We start from the raw sequence: 21,437 nt of genomic DNA, 5'->3' as shown, positions 1-21,437 counted from the left end.
ATCAGAAATAACACAGACATTAGAGGAGGAACAGAAAATTATAAACAGAAAAACATGAGATGACAAAGAAAAAATAATCATAATTGTGCATATGAATGGGATGAATTCTATTTCTAAATTAATTTATTTAATTAAATTTTACAAAAAATTTATGCATAGGTAATTTTTTAACATTGACAATTGCAAAACTTTTTGTTACAACTTTTCCCCTCCTATCCTCCACCAGATGGAAGATTGATCAATATATGTTAAATATGTTAAAGTATAAATTAAATGCAATATATGTATACATGTCCAAACAGTTATTTTGCTGTACCAAAAGCATCAGACTTGAAACCGTGTACCATTACCCTGTGAAGGAAATCAAAAATGTAGACAGAAAAAATAGAGGGACTGGGAATTCTACGTAGTAGTTCATAGTTAACTCTCAGAGTTCTTTTTCTGGATATAGCTGATTCAGGTCATTACTGCTCTATTGGAACTGATTTGGTTCATCTCATTGTTGAAGATGGCCAAGTCATTCAGATTTAGTCATTATATAGTATTGTTGTTGAAGTATATAATGATCTCCTGGTCCTGATCATTTCACTCAGCATCAGTTCATATAAGTCTCTCCAGGCCTTTCTGAAACCATCCTGTTGGTCATTTCTTACAGAACAATAATATTCCATCATATTCAGAAACTATGATTTATTCAGTCATTCTCCAATTGATGGGCATCCATTCAGTTTCCAGTTTCTGGGCAATACAAAGAGAGCTGCCACAAATATTCTTGCACATAAAGGTCCCTTTCCCTTCTTTAAAATCTCTTGGGGATATAAGCCCAGTAGTAATGCTGCTGGATCAAAGGATACGCACATTTTGATAACTCTTTGAGCAGAGTTCCAAATTGCTCTCCAGAATGGCTGCATGTATTCACAGTTCTACCAACAATGCATCAGTGTCCCAATTTTCCCACATCCCTGCCAACTTTCTGTATTATCTTTCCCTGTCATTCTAGCCAATCTGACGTGTGTAGTGGTATCTCAGAGTTGTCTTAATTTGCATTTCTCTGATTAATAATGACTTGGAGTATCTTTTCATATAGCTAGAAATAGTGTCACTTTCTTTGTCTGAGAATTGTCTGTTTATATCTTTTGACCATTTATCAATTGGAGAATATCTTGATTTCTTATAAATTAGAGTCAATCTCATATATACCGTATTTTGGAAATGAGGCCTTTGAGTGTCAAAATGTTTTCCCAGTTTATTGTTTCCTTCTAATCTTGCCTGCATTACTTTTGTTTTTACAAAAGCTTTTTAATTTAATGTAATCAACATTTTCTATTTTGTGATCAGTAATGACCTCTAATTCTTCTTTGGTCATAAAATCCTTTCTTTTCCACAGGTCTGAGAGGTAAACTATCCTATGCTCTTCTAATTTATTTATAATCTCATTCTTAAAGCCTACGTCATAAACCCATTTTGAGTTGATTTTGATATTTTTGTACAGTGTTAAGTGTGGGTCAATGCCTAATTTCTGCCATATTAATTTCCAATTTTGCCAGAAATTTTTGTCAAACATTGAGTTTTTATCCCAAAAGCTGGGGTCTTTGGGTCTCTCAAACACTAGATTATTAAAGTAATTGAATATTTTGTGCTTTAATCCTAACCTATTCCACTGATCAACTATTCTATATTTTAGCCAATAACAAATGGTTTTGGTAACCTCTACTTTATAATATGATTTAGATCTGGTACAGCTAGGCCACATTCATTTGATTTTTTTTTTTTTTTTCATTAATTCCCTTGAAATACTTGACCTTTTGTTTTTCCATATGAACTTTGTTGTTATTTTTTCTAGGTCATTAAAATAGGTTTTTGGGAGTCTGATTGGTATAGTAATAAATGAATAGATTAGTTTAGGTAGTATTGCCATCTTTATTATATTTGCTTGCCCAATCCAAGAACATTTAAAATTTTTCCAGTTGGTTAGATCTGACTTTATTTGTGTGAAAAGTGTTGTAGTTTTTTTCATATACTTTCTGATTTTCCCTTGCCAGATAGAATCTACTTCCCTTTTATATGTTATATCAGTAAAATCAAATTATACTTGTACTCTTTATGTATATTCATAAGAGAAATATCTTTTTCTGCTTTTCTTGAGTCCTATGGTTGGTGATCAAATTTTTTTGTTTTTCCTTAGAAAGGAATGAAATTCATTTGTTTCATTAAATATCCATCTTCCATGGAAGAAAATGCTCAGCTTAGCTGGGTAGTTTATTCTTGGCTGCATTCCAAGTTCTTTTGCCTTTTGAAATATCAGATTCCAGGCCCTTTGATCTTTTAATGTGGAAGCAGCTAGATCTTGGGTGATCCTTATTGTGGCTCCTCAGTATTTGAATTGTTTTTTCCTGTCTGCTTGTAGTATTTTTTTCCTTAGTCTCATAGTTCTGAAATTTGGCCACAATATTCCGTGGAGTTTTTTTTTTTTTTTTTTCGTTGTTGTTTGATGAATTATTTCAATGCTTATTTTATTTTAGTGAGTTATTTTCTTTTTTAAATTTACAAATCCTACTGTCCTGGGAGTTCTTTACCTTTTCCAATTCACAAATTCTGTTTCCCTCCACTTCCTGTGAGTTTTTTACCTTTTCCAATTCGCATTTCAGGAAATTGTTACTCTCTTGCGTAGCTTCTCGTTCCTTTCCCCATTTTTCTTCTCATTCTCTTTTAAGGTCTCTTTTTAGTGTCTTCTAGGAGAGCCTTTTGTGTTGGGCACCAACAATTGTCTGGAGATTGTCTGCTATTAGTCTCCTTGGGGTTGAAAACCTGCTCTCTTTCTGTATAGAAGCTATCAATAATCCTTTTGATTATTTTTCTCATTTTTTAAAGCCTGTAGAGTCTGCCCTCAGGGCCAAGAGATTAACAGCTTCCTCTGCAGAACAGGATAGGTGTATGGATGTCCTATCAACTGTCTATAAAGAGTAGCCAGGTACAGGAATGGTCTGAGAAATAGTTTCCCAATGGAAGTGACTTAGGCCTGCATGGCCAGCAGAGCTGTGAAGAAACCCACTATGTGGATTAACGCCTGACCTAAGGCAAGACTGAGCAGTGAAAGTGTCACTATCTCAAGCCAAAGCTTGTTGTGGGGTATTAGCCGGTTTGCCCAGTGAATAGTCCTGCATGGCACCAGAAGTGGCTCTGCCCAGGGAAGCACAGATGAGCTGGGGAATTTCTATTGCCCCAGGCAAAGCCCCCCACTCTGCAGATTAGAGGCTGTCCCAGGCTGCACCCCTCTGCTGTGTAGATTTGCTATTGCTCTGGACATGCTGCAGAATGCAACTGCACAATTGTGCTGGTCTATGCTGAGTCACTTCCGGTTTTGGGTGGGTACAGCCAGATCATGTTAGGTTCTGGCATTTTTAGAGTACCCTGTACCTCTGGCTCTAATCTCTCTGGTGGTCCACTGCCTTGCAATCAATCAAGGCAAAGCAGTCAGCCGATGGCAGAGTTGTATCCACTACTTTTCTAGCCACAAAGGTTACCTCTGTCCCTGGTCTGCTCAAAATGCCAGTCTTTCCTATCTTCCTTCCTTGCTGGTTTGTTCCTGTCCCTCAGGACAAACCTGCTCTGGCAGTCCTCCAGATTATCTTTGGCTGGCAAATCATTGTACATTTAATCTTCGTGAATTTCAGCAGTCAAGAGCTATTTTTGAGGCTGAATTCAACAACTGGTCTTGAGGGCACAAGAGGAGCTTAGGAAGTCTCAGCCTGTGCCTTCTCCACCATCTTGACTCTGCCCCCTTGGATAAATTCTTCCACAAATTGGAAAATTATAATATAATTAACTAAAAACCAGAATTCAGAGTTCAGTATATTTATAAGAAACTTGAAACAGAGAATTAAAATTTTAAAAAGCACAGAATATTGTATATTTTTAAGACAATAATGAAAGCATGGCAATGATAACAAAACAAAAGCAAATATGCATGAATAAAATTTATGGTAAATAACAGGTTTAGTAAAAAATAAGAGAAATAATAGAAAGAATGGTTAATTTTCTAAAATAGCCAAAAACAATGAAGAAAAAAGAACTTACCAATGCAAAGAAAGAAAAGTTCCACCAATTAGAATGAAATATATTTTATTTTGTTAAATATTTCCCAATTACATGTAAAGTTAAATGGTTTAAAGTTCTGACTACCACATTCTATTTCTCCATCCTGATGCTCCCCTACAGAAGGCAAGTATAGAGGTATAGAGGGAAATTGCATCTCACAAAGTGACAAAGACGATCTATCATAATTGATGGGAAGATGCGAGGGGGAAGGAGCATTGTATGAATCTTACTGTCATCAGATTTGACTCAAAGAGAGAATATCAGACATATTTGGTTTCACAAAGAAACTTGCTTTACCTTATAGGAAAATGGGAGGGGAAAGGGAAAATAAAGGAGAAGGCTAACAGAGGGAAAACAGAAGTATTAGAGGAAAGGTGCAAAAGGGGGGAGGGGCTTTTGAAGGGAAGGGCTGTTTGACAGAGGTGATAATAAGAAGCAAAATACAGCATACTACATAGAAAAACTGTTAGCATAATTGACTATATCAGTAACCAAACTAATAAAAAACATATATTTCCTTATATCCAGGTTTTCTTTCAGTTCAGTTTTATTTCTTTGTATGAGGTTAACTACTTAATCATCTGTGATTCATACTTGTTCATCTATTTGAATGAATTAAATTTCTGACCTTTTTAGTATTTTCTTCAGATATGTGGATAATGTGACAATGACTTTATCTGTGTTTATGGATACCTTTCCTAACTCCTTTGAATCTTTTGTTGTAGTTAGTAATTTCTGCTCTAGATGTTTTTTCTCCTCATCCCAAAAAATAGTCTGAGATGTTAAATGTGTTTATTGTTTTCTTAAGTTTGACATTATTTGCTTTATGGGAATATGGGAAAAAATGTCTATTTTTGTTTCCTAAATCATTGTTGCTAGAATCAGAGGGTATAATTTTAAGTCTTAGTTGTGTGACCTTGGACATGTCACTTAACCTCTACATATATTTTTCCCAAGTCATTTAACCTTCCTGTAAATGATTCCACACCTGTAAAATGGGGCATTTGTATTAGATGAGATCTAACATTTCTTGATGCTTGTATTGTGACATTACAAAATTGAATGCTATTACATATTGAATTACATTTTTGTTATGATTAAATCTTCTGTTTTCACAAACAATGTGAAATAGTATATTTAATACATTTTTGGGACTCAGTAATCCTGAAATCTAATGCTGTTAGACATTCACTATCAGTATATTTTTTGACAAATCATAACCACTCAGCTTCAGTTGCTTCATCTGTAAAATAAATAGATTGTGACTAGATAACCCTTCATCAGTCTTATATTAAGAATATAAAGGATAAGTAGTTATGTTTTTAGCTACCATTGAACTTTGAGTTTATGAGATGGCAAGAGAGGAATATTTTAGATATTAAGGTGTATCATACCTGTTAAGGTACATAGGCCTTCTTATATAAATTGACTAAGATAGGCATGGAGATGATAGGTAATGGCTAAATAAGAATTGAGTAATTAGATTTAATGGCCATAGAGTTCTAGAAAAAAGAATAGATGAGAAAGAGAAAAATGAGCCTAAACCTTGACATTCATTTAAGTCATTGACACAAAAATAGATAGATAGACAGATAGATAGATAGATAGACAGACAGACAGACAGGCAGATAGAGATCCTATGTTCAATTGACAATTATTTAATCACCATGATATATGAGGAAACATGATATCTCACCATGCTAGGGATTTACTGATGAAGGATATCATCTTCTTATTTTTAAAGAAGAAACTAATTGAAGCAATGTTCTGATAAGAATCAAGTAGTCATAAAATTATAAAGATAGAGGGATATTACAAATGATGTTGTCACATTTTAATTTTTTAGTTGAGGAAAGTGAGGGCCAAAGGTATTCGAAGATTTGCTGAAAGTAAAAGAATGATTTCTTTGGATAATTTGATATGAGAGTTCTGGCATCCCAACAGCCAGTGCAATGCTCTTTGTTTTATACTTTATTGCCTTTTGAAAAGTTTTCTTCATGTCAAATTTTGTTCTTGACTTTATTTTGTATTTTTTAATTTAATTTAATTTTTTATTAAAGTTTTTTTTTAATTTACAAAACATATGTATGGATAATTTTTTCAGCATTGACTCTTGCAAAACTTTTTGTTCCAAATTTTCCCCTCCTTTACCCCACTCCTTCCCCTGGTTGGCAGGTAGTCCAATACAGGTTAAATATATTAAAATACATTTGGAATCCAATATATGTATACTTATTCATACAGTTATCTTGATGCCCAAGAAAAATCTGATCAAGAAGGAAGAAAAAGAAAAACTGAGAAAGAAAACAAAATGCAAACAAATAACAGAGATAGTGAGAATGCTATGTTATAGCCCATACTCAGTTTCCACAGTTCTCTCACTGAACAAGTGGAATGGTTTGAATTATCTCATTGTTGAAGAAAGCCACATGCATCAGAGTTGATCATAGTATAGTCTTGTTGTTGCCATGTATAATGATCTCCTAGTTTTGTTCATTTCAGTTAACATCAGTTCATGTAGGTCTCTCCAAGCCTCTCTAAAATATCCCTGCTGGTCATTTCTTACAGAAAATAATATTCCATAAAATTCATAAACCATAATTTATTCAGCCATTCTCCAATTGATGGGCATCTATTCATTTTCCAGTTTCTTGTCTTGGCTTTATTTGAGATATCAATTATTTTTATCAATTGTATTTTTCCTGGATCAACTAAGAAAGCCAAGATTTGTGTTTTTTCCTTCTATTCTTCTTCCCCCTTCAAAAATTTTAACTTTTTAGCACCCTCTCAGACTTTGAATGTAGCACCACAAGAAATAGTTAACTTATTGTGTATGTGCTGCTATGTTGATCTTTAAAATAGTTTATGCCAAGATATTCAAGACAGTAGGAAAAAGTTGTCATTTCAAAATAAAATGAAATTAGAAAGAATTTAGAATTGATTTTTTATTTGAGACTGCAAAGTTCCTCTAATGATTATGAATGAATGAAGAACAGGAGTGATATAACTAAGAACATTTTATGAAGAGTTTTGGGGGCTCAGGAGGAAATTGAATTAAGAATATGAAGGACAAATAGTTATTTTTAGTTACCATTAAACTTTGAGCTTATGAAATTATAGGAACACTAAATATGAATAAACCAGAAAATCTTTTTGCCTTCTAGAAAAAGACTCTCAGAAAAATAAATAACAATTATAGAACAGAAATAGTTGTTTAGAAATACCTAACCATTACTTCACCCAAATAAGTAAATAGATAAGTAACATGGAGTATTAGAATATTGAACCTGTAATTAGGATAATTTGAGTTGAATCATACCTCAAACTATTACTTTCTGCGGGACCGATAAAAAGTCATTTTATCTCTCAACTTCAGTTTTCTTATTCATAAAATAAGAATAATAATGGCACCTAATTCATAGGTTGTCATAATCAAATGCAATAATGTGCAAAAAAAGACTGTTAAATTTAAAGCACTGTATAAATGTTAGCTATTATTCTTAAATTTTATCCAGATGAAATGAGGCATAATTGCAAATGACAAAAATAGTTTTAATTTTTCATTTATCATATAAAATATATAGCTTTCACTATAAAAACTTTTATTTGATGCAAATTAAGACCACTCTGAGATACCACTACACACCTGTCAGATTGGCTAAGATGACAGGAACAAATAATGACAAATGTTGGAGGGGATGTGGGGAAATTGGGACACTAATACATTGCTGGTGGAGTTGTGAAAGAATCCAGCCATTCTGGAGAGCAATCTGGAATTATGCCCAAAAAGTTATCAAACTGTGCATACCCTTTGACCCAGCAGCACTACTACTGGGATTATATCCCAAAGAAATACTAAAGAGCGGAAAGAGACATATATGTGCCAAAATGTTTGTGGCAGCTCTTTTTGTTGTAGCTAGAAACTGGAAGATGAATGGATGTCCATCAGTTGGAGAATGGTTGGGTAAATTGTGGTATATGAAGGTTATGGAATATTATTGCTCTGTAAGAAATGACCAGCAGGAGGAATATAGAGAGGCCTGGAGAGACTTAAATCAACTGATGCTGAGTGAAATGAGCAGAACCAGAAGATCACTGTACACTTCAACAACAATACTGTATGAGGATGTATTCTGATGGAAGTGGAAATCTTCAACATAAAGAAGATCCAACTCACTTCCAGTTGATCAATGATGGACAGAGGTAGCTACACCCAGAGAAGAAACACTGGGAGGGGAATGAAAATTGTTAGCACTAATATCTGTCTGCCCAGGTTGCATGTACCTTCGGATTCTAATGTTTATTGTGCAACAAGAAAATAATATTCGCACACATGTATTGTACCTAGATTATATTTTAACACATGTAAAATGTATGGTATTGCCTGTCGTCGGGGGGAGGGAATAGAGGGAGGGGGGGTAATTTGGAAAAATGAATACAAGGGATAATATTATAAAATATATATATATATAATTAAAAAAAATAAATAAAAAACACTGGAGAATATAGGAATAAATGGAATTTGCCATAAAAAAAAACAAAACAAAAAAAAAAAAAAAACTTTTATTTGATTTTAGTTAAACAATTCAATAAACTTACTATGTACCGAGCACTATATTACATTTTACATCTGTTTATTAAGTATTTACTTTATACAGAAAAAGTAAAATTATTCAGGGAGAAATATAAAGTATAGAGGAGATATACTTCTCTCTTCAGAAAGTCTACATTTTAGCACATAGAACTAGTAGAACCATAAATAATTATAATGGATAAGAGAATTTGAGAGATTGAAGACAAACTTTTTTATGTGATCCAAGGGTCAAAAATAGAAAAATTAGGGATGGTTACCTGAAAAGAATGATATTTTAATTGAACTTAATTCAACAATCAAAAATAGACAAAAAGAAGGATAGTTACCAAAGAAATAATGTCAACAAAGGAAAAGAGACAGGAATAATCAAATGAAGTTACAACAACAACAACAAAAATTGAAAGGTAATGGTTGGGTTTGGGTAGGAATAATAGGAAACTGGAAGGATTAAGATGGCAAAATTTCAGGGAGATTTATGCCAGCCTCTGGAATTTGAACTTTTCTCAATAGGCAAAAGTAAAATATTGCAAATTTTAGAGGTGACAAGAGATATGCCTAAATAATTGAATTTTTTAAACTCTAACTAGAATTTGAATGACAAATTGTAAATGCAGAGCAAAGATAGTGCAATTAAAAAAAAGAGAGAGAGAGAAATGTTATGTGAAATGATCTAACCATTTGGAAAGCAATTTGGAACTATGCCCAAAAGGGCTATAAATCTGCACATCCCCTTTGACCCAGCAGTGCCATTACTGGGTCTGTGTCCCAAGGAAATCATAAAGGAGGGAAAAGGACCCACATGTGCAAAAATACTTGTAATAGCTCTTTTTTCTGGTAACAAAAAATTGGAAAAGAAGGGGATACTCATGTGTTGGGGAATGTATAAACAAATTATGGTACATAACAGTAATGGAATAAATAATGATGAACAAGTTGATATAGAAAGGCCTAGAAAGATTTATATGAACTGATGCTGAGAAAAAGAGGCAGAACTAGGAATACATTGTACACAATAACAGCAAGAATCTAAGATGATCGTCTATTAAAAACTTTGTTCTTCTTGGTCGATATACACCAATCTCAATAGACTTTGGAAAGAAAATGCCATCTGAACCCAGGAAAAAAACTAAGGAGATAATGAAAATCAATATATGCTTTGTTCCCTTCTTTTTCCTGTTTTTTAATCTCTCCCATGATTTTTCCTTTTTGCTCTAATATTTCTCTTCCAACATAACTCATAAAAAATGTGTATTAAGATAAGTAAACTAAAAAAAAAAATGTGAATAGGGCAATCAACTGAATCCAAAGAGATTAAGAAAACAAAGATATGCTGACTGGATTTCAGTGAACAACACTCTTTCTGGGCACAGAGTATAAAATGATTTTTTTCTCTACTTTTTAAAAAAATTGTTAAGAGTTTAAATATTATTACCAAGAGTTTGAATACTAAAATTGATTGCTTGGGAGGTATAAGTATTATGGGAAGGAAAAGAATATATCAGGTGACCTCTCAGAGTTCCTTCTAGGCTATTTGTTTTTATATTCTTAACCAAAATGTCAGTATTTTAATCACTGCCAGCATACTTCCAAAATGTGACATTAATTAAGCTGAAGACATTTTATCTTGACTGATTCTGAACTTTTATGGTACCTTATAATTCTGTCTGATGAATTTTAAATAGCTTTAAAAATCTCTTCTATTTATAGAATTATATTTTCCCTTTTCAGTTAACAATTTTTAAAAAATTAACTTGAAATGAGCAGTGTTTTATAATAGATAGAGAACGCATCTCAATGCTAGAAGGAACCCAATTTAGGTTCTGCCTCTGACACATACTGGCTCTCTGATACTGTTTAAAACATTTAACCTCTCAATGCTTTATTTAATTCTCTAAGCAACAAATTACAGGTAAAGTGCCAATATGAATTACTAAAGAAATTTTACTTACCCAGAAATTCCTTAAACTAATGAAACAATTTCTAGCTTCTACCCTTTTAAAAATAATTATAGCTTTTTATTTTTCAAAACACATGCAAAGATAGTTTTCAACATTCACCATTGTAAAACCTTGTGTTCCAAATTTTTTCCCTCTGTTCCTCCCCCTCCCTAGACAGCAAGTAATCCAATGTAGTTTAAACATACAATTCTCCTTAACATATTTCCACATTTATCATTCTGCACAAGAAAAATAAGATCAAAAGGGAAAAATGAGAAAGAAAAAACAAACAAGCAAAAAATAACTACAAAAAATAATATTATGTTGCAATCAACATTCAGCCCCTATAATCCTTTCTCTGGATAGAGTTGTCAAGCCCCAATTTTTATTATTATTATTATTATTATTATTATTATTATTATTATTATAGTTTTTATTTACCAGATATATGCATGGGTAATTTTATAGCATTGACAATTGCCAAACCTTTTGTTCCAATTTTCCCCTCTTTCCTCCCCACAGATGACAGGTTGACCAATACATGTTAAATATGTTAAAGTATAAATTAAATACAATATATGTATACATGTCCAAGTAGTTGTTTTGCTGTACAAAAAGAATAGGACTTTGAAATAGTGTACAATTAACCTGTGAAAGAAATAAAAAATGCAGGCAGACAAAAATAGAAGAATTGGGAATTCTATGTATTGCTTCATAGTCATCTCCAAGAGTTCTTTTGCTGGGTGTAGCTGATTCAGTTCATTACTATTCTATTGGAATTGATTTAGTTCATCTCATTGTTGAAGAGCTCCATGTCCATCAGAATTGATTGTCATATAGTATTTTTGTTGAAGTATATAATGATCTCTTGGTCCTGCTCATTTCACTCAGCATTAGTTCATGTAAGTCTCTCCAGGCCTTTCTGAAATCATCCTGTTGGTCATTTCTTACAGAAGAATAATATTCCATAATATTCATACACCACAATTTATTCAGCCATTCTCCAATTGATGGGCATCTACTTAGTTTCCAGTTTCTGGCCACTACAAAGTGGACTGCCACAAATATTCTTGCACATACATATCCCTTTCCCTTCTTTAAGATCTCTTTGGGATATAAGCCCAGTAGTAACACTGATGGATCAAAGAGTATGCCCAGTTTGATAACTTTTTGAGTATAGTTCCAAATCGCTCTCCAGAATGGCTGGATGTATTCACACTTCCACCAACAATGTATCAGTGTCCCTGTTTTCCCACATCCCCTCCAACATTGTGCATTATCTTTCCCTGTCATTCTAGCCAATCTGACAAGTGTGTAGTGGTATCTCAGAGTTGCCTTAATTTGCATTTCTCTGATCAATAATGACTTGGAGCATCTTTTCATATGGCTAGAAATAGGTTCAATTTCTTTTATTTGAGAATTGTCTGTTCATATCCTTTGACCATTTATCAATTGGAGAATGGTCAAGCCCCAATTCTTAAAATACATTTTTAATTCCTGCTCTACCCTCTAACCTCTGAATGTTAAACAAATAAACAATGTATCACCAAATAAAATACTGTGTTGACAGATATAGCTGAAGGTTCTTTTTTGGTCTCATTGCTATTCTGTCTACATTATTTCTTAGTAACCTCATCAGTTCTTTCAGTTCAACTTTCAAACATATATAAAACAAAAATATGTCATTAATTTTGACATAAGAATATCAGAAAAAATGGATCAGAATGCTACAGAAAAGGACAGATAGATAGTGTAACAGATAGAGTACTGGATTTGAATTCAGGAAAACCTGAGTTCAAAGACAATCCAGACACTTAGCACTTAGCTGTGTGACACTGAACAATTCACTTAATTCCAATTATTTCAGAAATTTAGCTTGATTTCATATTCTTTGGTAAAGTGTAGGACTTTTCTATGTTGAAATCCAAAGTGAATGATTTTGACCATTCAAAAGAAATGAAACTCACAACCTGGTGATATGGTTGGAGTATGAAGCCATAAGCCTTTGAAATAAATCAAGAATTAAAAAAAAAAAAAAAAGAAACCAGATAATAAAATCCCAGATTATTGAATATTGACCATATAGATTTTTTTTCATTTTCCTGTTAAATTAAACAGAATGCTAGGTAAAAAAGGGTATATTTGATTAGGATAAAACTGGTGTCTTTTTATGTCCACAAATCACCTATATTTACTAGACACTTGAACAACAAAAAGGAATTTATTTAATATTTGGTTTTGTTTTCAGTTTTTTTCTGTGCAATGATCAATTTTGAAGGACTTGAATCTCTTCAACAATGAGATGATTCAGACTCATTCCAATAGTCTTGTGATGAAGAGAGTTATCTACACTCAGAGAGAGGATTATGGGAACTGACTGTGGTTCAAAACATAGTATTTCCATTCTTTTTGTTGTTTCCTTGAATTTTATTTTCTTTTTCATTTTTTCTAGTTTGATTTTATTTTTCTTATATAGCAAGATCATTGTATAAATATTTATGCATATATAGGATTTAACATTTCTACCATGTTTAACATATGTTGGACTACTTCCCATTTAGGGGAGGGGGATGTTTTAAAAAATTAAAATCTTCAGTAAAGAAAAAAAAAAAAAAGAAATGAGACCTTATTAGTAATACTGACTGTAAAAATTGTTTCACTACTTTCTGCTTGCCTTCTAATCTTGGCTGCAATGGCTTTGTTTGTATAAAAACTTCTTAATTTAATGTTAAAATTAACAATTTTGCATTTCATAATTTTTATCTCTTGCTTGGTAACAAATTCTTCCCTTCACCATAGGTTTCCTATGAACTTATTGTATCATATTTATGACTAAATCATGTACAAATTTTGACCTTATCTTATTATACAGACTAAGATGTGTGTCTATACATAGTTTGTGCCATATTATTCTCTAGTTTTCCCAACAGTTTTTGTCAAATAGTGAGCTATTATCCCAGAAGTTGGTGTCTTTGGGCTTTCAAACAGTCTACTATGGTAGTCATTGGCTACTGTGTTTTGTGCACCTAATCTATTGCACTGTTCCAGCACCCTGTTTCTTATTGAGTGCCAACCAATTTTGATGATAGCCATTTTATAATATAATTTTAGATCTGGTACACCTTCTTTTACTTTTCCCCAGTTACTTTCCTTGATATTAAAGATCTTTTGTTCTTCCAGATGAATATATTACTTTTTTAGCCCTATACAATAATTTTTGGAAATGTCATTGGTGTTGGACTGAATAAGTAAATTAAGTTAGGTAGAATTTTCATTTTATTATATTAGCTCAAAAGAACCAAGAAAAACCAGGAATTAATTATATACAAAAATAGTAAGAATGTGCAAAGATCAACTATGAAAGACTTGATTTTTCTCAGTGGTTCAGTGATCCAAAGCAATATCAATACATTTTGGACAGAAAATGCCATCTGCATCTATAAAAAGAACTGTGGAAATTGAACATAAATCAACACATGCAATGCTTACTACTTTTTTCTGTTTGATTTTCTCTCCCATGGTTTTTCTCTTTTGCCCTGATTTTTCTTTCCTCAACATGAATCATTAAACAATGCACATTAAAAAGAAATATATTTTTAAAAGATGTGGAAAAATTACATTAGCTCAGTATACCTTTGAGAAATTGATAGATTTTAAATTGTTAGGTGACTTTATTTGTGTGAAAAGTGTTTTGTAATATTGTGCATTTTGTTCCAAAGTTTATCTTGCCAGAAATCCTCCCAGATCTTTATTTACAATTATTTTAAATGGAATTTTTTTTATCACTTGCTGCTGAACTATGTTAGTAATACATAGAAATTCTGATGATTTGTGTTTTTTAAATATCCAACAACTTAATTGTTTTTTATTAAAACTTTTTTTATTGTCAAAACATATGCACAGATAATTTTCAACATCAAACTTTGCAAAACCTTGTGTCCCAAATTTTTTCCCTTCCTTCCACCTCTTCCTCTAGATGGCACATAATCCAATATATGTTAAATATATAATTTTTCTTTGTATATTTCCACAATTATCATGCTGCAGAAGAAAAATCAGATAAAAAATGAAACAAAAAAGAGAAAAAACAAAAACAAAAAGCAAAAGCAAGAAAACAACATCAAAAAATGTGAAGCTACTATGTTGTAATCCATACTCTGTCCTCACAGTCTTCTCTCTGTATATATGGCTCTCTCCATAACAAGTCCATTGGAACAGCCCTGAATTACCTAGCTATTATATATTGATCATTGTATTATCCTTTAGTTGCTGTTTGGAATGTTCTCTTGGTTCTACTCACTTCATGTAGCATCAGTTAATGTGAGTCTCTCCAGGTCTCTCTGAAAGCATCCTACTGATTGTTTGTTACAAAACAAGAATATTCCATAATATTCATATGCCATAAATTATTCAGCCTTCTTCAGCTAATGGGTATCTACTCAATTTCAAATTCCTTGTCACTAAAAAAAGGGCTGCTACAAAGATTTTTGCACATATGGGTCCTCTTTTTCCTTTTTTATGATCTCTTTGGGATACAGGTCAAGTGGAGACACTGCTGAATCAAAGGATCTCACACAGTCTGATAGCCCTTTGAGCATAGATCCATATTGCTCTCCAGAATAGTTGGATCAGTTCACATCTCTATCAACAATGTAATAGTGTCCCAGTATTCCCACATCCCTGCAAAACATTATTGAACCACAAAAAATGTATTGGGTTTTGGGTCTAGTGACTTGCGGTATCTCAAAAGAATTTTAGGTTAGACCATGTCTAAATCAAAGACTGCTAGTAGTGGGCTAATTTCCAAAAAAGGAGTTTTATCCATTAACAAGGGAAAAAATATGTCTATATTCTCTAGTGGAACTTGTCATTACCAAGGAGTAAGATGCCATAATAAGATATGTTAAATTCCTAATATTGTGATGCCTATTGAGTGAACTAATTTAAAAGGAGTTAGAGAAGAATAGGGGTACCAATAGGCTTTTTTATCAGAGAAAAATAGCCTAGAGGGTAAGGGAAGGACAGGACAATATAACTTGTCCTTTAAATTGGATACAGTAACTGTGGGAATCATGAGGATTTTGTCAATGCAAGGAATACAATAAGTGCCTACTAAACAAAAGGCCTATTTAAGAGCAACAAGGGATCCACTTAAGTATATTATAATCAATGCTTCTTCCTGCTTGCTTCAGGGAGTAGTTATGGGAATTCAACTAATATCTACAGCACTCTTCTGATTTTAGAAACTCTCAAACACAATCTGCTTCATTCTGAGTATCCTTAGTCAAATAGCTTTTGTCCTCAGGAAACTCCCAAGCCCAATCCCTGATTCCAGAGACTACTCCTAAATTTATTGCTGACAGGTAATCTTGTCAGTAATAATCTGGTCAACCTGGAACCATTCCCTTAGGAAACCACTCATTCCTACCTATGAGCACATAATTAACATATCTATGATTGAAAGCTTTATAAATATATCTCCTTGCTTCTGTTTCTCTGCTGAAATTCCCTTAGAATTCCAGCCTGCTTTGTAGTGGAATCACTATTGAAATAAAGCTTTGCTCCTTGGCTAAGGAGATGGATTCAAGGCTGCAAATTCTTTTGAGATGCCTTGCAATACCAGTCTGAGACCCAAACTTTTGGGATGCTTCCTTTCCCAATCTTAACACTTTTGCAATGCAATTCCAATTAATTTCTGATTACAAAAATTCTTATATTCTTTCATGTGTTATCTGCTTATGGGGCCATCTTTAATCCTGTTATTACTACCCTTCATCATTTTTTTTTTTTCTAGAGCTTTTTGTCTGGATTTTTTTCTTTCTTGACCTTCAATATCATTTTAAATTCTTCTATGTTTTACTTCTATCTTTTACTCTTATTTTCCCAACAGACCAAAATACCACTTACTAGTGGAATTTTTGCCCCCAATTGCTTTGGGGGCAAGAGTTATTGTTGTTAGGGTTTTATTTTCCCACTTTGTATCCCTGTTGTTTATTAAAGTACTTTGCATAGAAATATGTCCCAAAAATGCTTGTTGAATCCAAGTGAACTTTCTTTTTAATCTGCTTTAACCTATGAAATATACCCTTTTACCTTTCCCTCATTATACTGTTTATTTTAATATATATTAAACCATTTAATACTGACCTTTTGGGGTTGTACTTCAAAAAAACATTTAAAATATTCTTGATACATCTAAAGGTCACTGGTACTATTTATAATGCTAAAGACATATAATCAAATGACACAGACTTTTACTCTGTCACTGTCATCAAAATGAGTCAGCAATATTTTTATTTATATTTTTAGAGAACAGCAGCAGCATGTACCTTTGGGAAGAATTCTTTATCTTTCATACTCAATTATACTCAGGACCACAAAAAATTACTTTCCATGTTTTAGCACTAATAACTTAGGCACTCATATTAATGAACTTCTAACTCATTTATCTATATTCAACTGTTATGAACATATCCTATTTTTGTAACTAAAAGAATTATTGGGAAATTAGAAAATGTTGTCACCCCAATAATGTTTTTAAACAATGTTAGTCTTGTTTCCTTGTCGGTAAAATGGAAATTATACATGTGTGTGTGTGTGTGTGTGTGTGTGTGTGTGTGTGTGTGTGTATGTGTGTGTGTATAAATTCGTTAGGTTCCTCAGAATTATGAGTAAAGCTATATGGAAATTTTAAGGCATTAGTCAAATATTATCTTTCATTATATTTCCATTTGCTCACAGAAAGTAAGGGTTGTAATAAACTGGAAAACATTTTTACATTCAGGCCTCATTTATAAAATATATGGAGAATTAACTGAAATTTATAAGAATTCAAGCCATTCTCCAATTAATAAATGATCAAAGGATATGAACACACAATTTTCAGATGAAGAAATTGAAAGTATTTCTAGTAATATGAAAAAGTGCTCCAAATCACTATTGATCAGAGAAATGCAAATTAAGACAACTCTGAGAAACCACTATTCACATCTTAGATTGGCTAAGAAGACAAGAAAAGATAATGGTGAATGTTGGAGGGGATATGGGAAAACTGGAACAATGTATCATTGTTGGAACTGTGAATGGATACAACCATTCTGGAGAGCAATCTGGAACTATCCTCAAAAAGATATCAAATTGTGGATAACCTTTAACCCATAAGTGTTTCTACTGGGCTTATATATACCAAACAGATATTAAAGGAGGGAAAGGGACACACATGTGCAAAAATGTTTGTGGCAGCCCTTTTTTAAGCGGCAAAAAATTGGAAACTGAATGGATATCCATCAGTTGGAGAATTATTGAATAAGCCATGGTGTATGAATGTAATGGGATATTATTGGTCTATAATAAATGATCAGCAGAATGATTTCAAAGAGGCCTGGTGAGATTTACATGAATTGATGCTAAGTGAAAAGAGTAGAACCAGGAGATCATTATGCACAGCAACAATAAGATTATACAATGATCAATTCTGATCAAAATGGCTCTCTTCAACAATGAGATGATTCAAACCAGTCCCAATTGTTCAATGATGAAAAAAGCCATCTACAATCGGAGAGAGAGGACTGTGGGAATTGTTTTCATTGTTTCTTCCTTGCATTTTCTTCTTTTTGATTTGATTTTTCTTGTGCAGCATCATAATTGTATAAATTATGACAAATTGTATAAATATGTATGTATATATTGGGTTTAAGATACATTTCTACCATGTTTAACATATACTGGACTAGTTGACATCTAGGGCAGGGAGTGGAATAAGGGAGGAAAAATTGTAACACAAGATTGCAAGAGCTAATATTAAATAATTGTTCATGCATATGTTTTGAAAAATAAAAAAAAACTTTATTAAAAAAAAAAGAAAGTAATGTTTATTTCATACTTGTTTTTGCATTCTGCCAGGCAAATGATAATCTACAACATACAGATTTTAATATTATAGGACAGAGTATTGTTTTGAGGCTGCACTACATTACAATAAGCATTACCACACTAAATCTTACATCCAGTTTTATAAAAATATTGTTTTATGTTTTTTACCCTTCACAGATTCCTTTTATTCATACTGTGTAGTTCTCTGCAGCTTAGGTTTTCCCTTACTCTTATAGTAAAATTGTTATACCTTTTAAATAAAACCCTTGTATGCTTTGAATATGCCTCTGTCAAGCTAGGCCAGTGAAGGGTAGATTTGATTTAACTCTTAGGAATTAGGAGTTAGGAGGACTTAGCATTTGGAAGCCTAATATTCTTCTAGATAAATAATGCGTAAAATGTTGACCAGGGCTCAGTGAATTACTAATGTTTTTGTTTTATTCACTTCAACATTAGCACTTAGAATTTCATTCATTCTCAACTAACAGGAGGGACAAGAGTTAAATAAAAACATGGTGTTGAATTCCTAGTAAGAAATAGTGGTTTAGAAAAATCAGTCATAATCCTTCAGATCATAAAGGAACAGGTATTTTATAGAAAATTTAATTGAACAATCTTCATGATGATTTTGGATAGATCAAATCATCAATATCAAAGATAGAATAATAGATATAGATATACATACATGCATATAATATATATGTATACACACATACATATTAAATATACACACAAATACACACATACATCTATATCTGTATCTATTTAGTAAATGCATATATACATGCATAAATATGTGAATATATAAACACAAGTGCATATACATGTATACATACAGTTTGTGGAGAAACTTTATATATATATATATATATATATAGCTTAAACATCATATATTATAAGATCAAAGTAAGAAAAGAATTTAGAGTTCACCTATTACAACCCACCCATATTTTTAAAAAAAAATGTTTTGGGTCGTGGATTTTGCTTTTGCACCAGAATACTTTTGGTATAATCCCATCCCCCAATCCACTTTGTATTTAAATATTAAATGAATTAATTGTCATATCAATGTTTATTTCTCTCTTATGATTGAAGTTACCCAACCATCCATTCACTGTACAAATTCTTGACCATATCATAACTATATCTTTCCATAAATTTATAACATAAGTTCCCTCTATCTACTACATGACTTCCTTGACTTTTCTTAACATCTCAAAGATGCCACTCAAAGATAAGGACTTCAGCAAATATATCTTGATCATTTAATATTTGATGAAAGACTTTATTCTTATTATATTTTTTGTAATTAATTATTATGTTTTTCAGCATGCTTACTCAAATTCTCTCTGTGAGATCCTTTTTTTAATTTTTAAAAATTCTTTAGAGACCACAAATGTTTTATTATAAGGCTATTCAAAGACATCAGCACAATATTGAAAATAATAAGTTGGCTCTTACTTTTATTCCTGCAAAAGTTAGAGGTCATTACATGAATTTTGCAATTTTCTGAAAGCAACTTAGATTATTCTCTTCCTTTTAATTCTGGGTTCAACTTGTCCATTTGGTCCACTGTCCAAGAACATTCAAGTAAAACAAACAAGTACAGAGATCATATCTAAAGGCATAAAGAGTATTACAAACCAATACTGAAATGATGCAGTGGATAAAGTGCAAAGACCAGTCAAGAAAACTCATTTTTTTTAATTCAAATCTAATTTCAGATGCTTATATGACCAGCCATTGAACCCTGTTTTTTCTCAGTTTCATCATCTGTAGAATGATCGGGAGAAGTAAATGTCAAAACACTCCAGTATCTTTGCCAAGAAAAACCTAAATTGGATCACAGAGAGTTGAACAAAATGGAAAAACAACACTAGCATCACTTCACCTTTCCATCAAGAGGAGAGAGATATTTTTCACTTTTTGTTTTCATGACCCAGATCAGTGATTAAAATAACAAATTCAAGTTTGGCATCCTTTTAATGTTTATATTTGCATTATTGAGAGCCTTTAGAAAGTGAAAATGAAAATCATTGCAAAGAGATTGAGCTAAATTTTTCCTGATACAAATCAGAAGGGAAGAGATATTATTAATAAACAGATGACCATTCTTAACAGTGAGGCCTGAATTTAATAGGGAAAACTCCTGCAGTAAACAAAATACTCTTAAATATGAAATGAAATATTATTATGATTGTTAAAAGTCTGATGATTAAATTTGTAGTTGAAAGAATAAAAGTGAATTGCAAAAAGTGTTTCAGAGAAGGAAGGAAGATATTCTAAAGAAAGGATTCTTGACTGAAATTTTGACAAAGAATAGAAAATTATTTTATTGTGTATTTCTGTGGTTCATGCAACCATGCAAATATAGGTATTTTAAATGTTAAATTAAGTAATAATTTAATAAAATTAATCATTTAAATAATGTTAAAATTCACTTCTGGGAAACATAATTTATTTTTCATGACTTTTTAAAAATGAAGTTTGAAACCCAAAATGAAGAGGGGGCATTCCTGAGAAGCAATTTTGAACAACCCCCTTTGAGAGCATTTCCTTAATCAGAAAAGTGTTTTTTTTTTTTTTTTTTTTTTTTTTTTTTTCATGCTTAATATATCTAACTCTTTAAATGCAATTCAGTTTACCATATATCAGTGCTTTGCTGTACCCTTGATTTAGCACTCTGCAATACATAAAGTCACTTTCTCTGAGCAACTGTCCACAGTAAGAAATGGAGAGGCCCATGGTGGTTTTTTTTTTGTTTTGTTTTGTTTTGTTTTGTTTTTTGGGGTGTGTGTGTGAGTTAATCTGTCTCTGCAGCTGTCACAGAGAATAAATTAAAAAGACTTTATGAAACAAGTAACCTATAACTTATGTGATTTTAGACTTTAATAGTACACAAAATCCTAGATGCTGAGGCTTAGCTTCTGTGGCAC

This window comes from Sminthopsis crassicaudata, chromosome 5, assembly GCF_048593235.1.
Source record: "Sminthopsis crassicaudata isolate SCR6 chromosome 5, ASM4859323v1, whole genome shotgun sequence".
NCBI lineage: Eukaryota > Metazoa > Chordata > Mammalia > Dasyuromorphia > Dasyuridae > Sminthopsis > Sminthopsis crassicaudata.
The sequence above is the reverse complement of the archived record's forward strand: the minus strand, read 5'-3'. Positions refer to the sequence as shown.